At 24.8% G+C, this 3,813-nt stretch overlaps 1 long non-coding RNA gene across 1 annotated transcript; it reads left to right on the forward strand.

Annotated features, from left to right (window-relative positions):
• The first annotated feature begins 251 nt into the window (after positions 1 to 251).
• Positions 252 to 1,104, forward strand: LOC140919231 (uncharacterized). The gene is made up of 2 exons (XR_012161807.1): positions 252 to 457; positions 829 to 1,104. It is a non-coding gene; the product is annotated as an uncharacterized lncRNA (long non-coding RNA).
• The last annotated feature ends 2,709 nt before the right edge of the window (positions 1,105 to 3,813 follow it).

The raw sequence follows: 3,813 nt of genomic DNA on the forward strand, positions 1-3,813 counted from the left end.
TGAGTTGAGATTAGTAAAATTTAAATGAGTTGAGATTAGTAAAATAAAAATGAGTTGAGATTATTAAAATTTAAATGAGTTGAGATTATTAAAATTTAAAAGAGTTAAAATTAGTAAAATAAAAATGAATAGATTTAAGTGGACTGAGTTGCATATGGGCTTAGATTAAAATGAATAGTAGTAAGGAGCCCCAAGCCCAAACCAACTTAAACAAAACACAAAGTTTAAAACATAAAACCCTAATTTAGAGGGGGAGTGGCCGCTTTGGTGTTTACAGAAAACACAAGTAGAGTTGGTGAGAAAGAAGAAACAAAGAATGAAGGAGAAAGAGGCAGAAAGATACCTGAATGAGGCCGCGAGAAGAAGACCGGAATGAGGCCGCGAGAAGAAGACCAAGGAGGATGGTGCGGTCGCTCCAAAAGGCACCGGTTCCAACGACGAGGGTGACGATATGAAGGTTTGGGTTTTCCACTTTTGTCTTTCTTTGTGCGTTTTTAATGGTGTTAATCTCCGATCCCCTCCTCCTCTTTGAAATTTTATAGGGTATATTTATAGAGTTTTTTATGTGTTTAGTCGTTTTTTGGTCTGCATTGGTCCTTATCTATCTATTTCCTGTTTGATGTTTCATTTCCTTTGCTCATCATCTGCATTTTTTCTACACCTCTGATGCATTCATGGTTTTGACTTATTTGTTTTGATTTGTTCTGTTGCTGAGCTTTAATTTGTCCCTTAGTTTATTTTTTAAACTCAAAATTTTGTCTCTTTTTTCTGCACAAAGTGTACCAAGACTGACTTTAAAAAAAAATGTTTTTATGTTTCTCTAATTAGTTACAAAGCAAAGGTCAATGACAACTACATCTGAAACAGAAAGGCAGCAACAAAATAGAGCCAAACACTGCATCAGAAACAGAGAGGCAGAGAGGCAACAACAACAACAAATTAAAAATTATTGGAAAATAATTTAGTTTGGTTTAAATCTTATTGTAATTTAATTTGATTTAATATTTATGGTTGCAATTTGATTGTAATTGTAATTATAACTTGATTTAGCATTGTAAATTGATAAACCTACTTATTGTAAATATAATTACTTCCTTTTTAATATATATTTCCTTTTTTTTTTATTTTTAAATAAATTGGACAAAATTAGGGTACTACATGGAACAAGTCATATTTTTTTTTTTAAATGATAAATTTTATTATAGTTAATTCATATAATTGTAAAATTTCGATTAAAATCTAAGATAAGACGTTTAATTTGGTAGTATTAATATTTATCAGTTGAAATATGAGTTAAGGATAATATGACTCTTCTTTTAAATGTTTGGAATATATATGTCTTTCCTGTTATATATTAATAAAGATTTCCGTACATTTTAACAAGCTCAATTTTATAGTTCGAAATGTGTTTAGTGAAAAAAATAATTAATTAAAATATTATATGAATAATCATGTTATTTGATTTTAAATAGTTAATTAAATTAAATAATTATAGAAGTTTTTTTTTTACTTAAGTGTTTTGTTCAAATATTAAAATAAATTATAAATGTGTATGGTTAACAACTTAGAATTGATATACATAATTAAAACACAAAATATTAATGTTAGAACCTTACACAATCAAATTCTTATGCAATAAAGGTTAATGTTAAGTTCAATTTAAAAAGAAAGTTATTCAACAATGCATAGATAGGTTAAATCATGATAGTTAATGAAATTATAAACTCATGGTATGACGAAATGTTTTATGAAAGTCATATATTCTATACACAAGTAATTTTATATTTACTTTAAAAATACGAAACAAAGTATTCTAATTAACTATCACAATTTTAAAATATATTTGATTTCGTGGAATGAAGTCATTGTGAATATAGAATTTTCGCCATCCAATTTCTAACTTATATTGTATCATATATTAATTAGTGACAATATTTGTCATGAGTATGAATTGCATGTTTCAACTGTTTCTTTAGGTTACTCAAATTCTTAGGCATCTTTTAAAATACAATAAAATAAGAAAACATCTATTTTTCTTCTTTATTTATTTTACAAAGAAGAATACTAATAATATTAAAATTCATAAATTATTTATGAATTTTTTTTCATAAAAACAAGATGAAAAAATTGAAACGTAAATCAAACTTAATTGATGACAAACATTTATCTTGTGGATGGTTTTGATAATAAGCTTAAATTAGTATATTATTGTTATTCTCATCTTTATTTAAAGATATAAAAAAATCAAATTTAAAAAAATTTATTAATGACAAATATATGTCTTGTGTATGAATTGCATACTACAACGATCTGTTTAATTCATAGCTCATTTTTATTTAAAAAAACAACGTAAAATATTAACGTGTAAAAATTTAAAATTAGATAATAATATTTGTTCTCATTTTTATGTTAGCGATATAAAAAATGAACATTAATTTCATCTAGTTAGTTATATATAAACATTTGTAATGTTTATGGTTTTTACATTAAGCAATATAAAAAAAAATTAACTAATAAGTTAGTGACAAATATTAGTTCTGAATATAAATTGTAAATGTTAACATCTTTAATTACTGATCTCCCGAAAAACAAAGTGTAAAAAATTTAAAGTGAAAGTATTATTATTGATCTCATTTTTATGTTAACGGTATTAAAACAAATTGAAAAAATAATTCTCATTTTATGTTGAAGATATAAAATTGAACAAATTGTATTATTATTTTTCTTTTACATTTTTATATCATGGTATTAAAAAATATTAGTTTTAACTAATTATCTTTTGTGTTGTTTTAATAATAATTTGAAATTATATATTATAATTATTCCAATTTTTATTTAAAAGTTATTTAAAAAAAATTAAATATAACAAATTTATTAGTGACAAATATATCTATCGTATGTGAATTTCCATCGATTTCTTTAGTGACTTTTTTATAATAAAAAAATATGAAAAAATTGAACTATAAAAAAATTATTGTTAGAATATTCTAATTATTCTAATTTTTATAATGATGATATTAAAAAAACATTTACTTTAATTAATTCTTTAACAACAAACATTTATCTCATGTATGATTTTTATATAAAGCTAAAATTAACAGACTATACTTTATTTTCACCTTTATTTAAAAGATACAAAAATAAAAAAATTAATAAGATGACATGTGACACCCTAAACCCCAAAAATAAAAATTATTTTTATTTCCTTATTTTCTTAACAATGAAATTATTTCGAAAAAAATAAATTAATATAAATTTTCAAATATTTTTTTTAGGTAAAAAGTATCACATAATCACGAACACGTCAAATAAATTCCAAAGTTCCATCAAACTTAACAACTTGAAATCACAATATCATACAACAGAATCTTTTTTGAGGTACACATACTTATGTTTTAAATTAAGTGCAAATATAGTCCCAACCCGATGTCACTATCAGAGCGGGAATTCCCAAAATACAAAAAATGCTCAAATTAACATCAACACAATGCATATAATAAGAGTCTCCAAGATATGATGGCTTCCGCCTCTCCAATGGTACTAGTCATCACTTGCAACTTACAATTCGTCTGCGTCCGTCGCAAACGCCAAACACAAACAACGAGGGGTGAGTATCGAAATTATGTAATAGCATAAAATACACGAGGAGAACACGCAAGCAATCAAATCATCACAACCTCAAAAATAGTCAAGTGTATAATATCAACGGTTTATCAAATTCATTCACAATCAGATAATGACAAGGATGAAATGTTATGCATGTCCTATACTCTATACTTCATCATTTGGTACCATTCTACTCTGAAGTACTTG

The sequence above is a fragment of the Cicer arietinum genome, chromosome 1, assembly GCF_000331145.2.
Source record: "Cicer arietinum cultivar CDC Frontier isolate Library 1 chromosome 1, Cicar.CDCFrontier_v2.0, whole genome shotgun sequence".
NCBI classification, from domain to species: Eukaryota; Viridiplantae; Streptophyta; class Magnoliopsida; order Fabales; family Fabaceae; genus Cicer; species Cicer arietinum.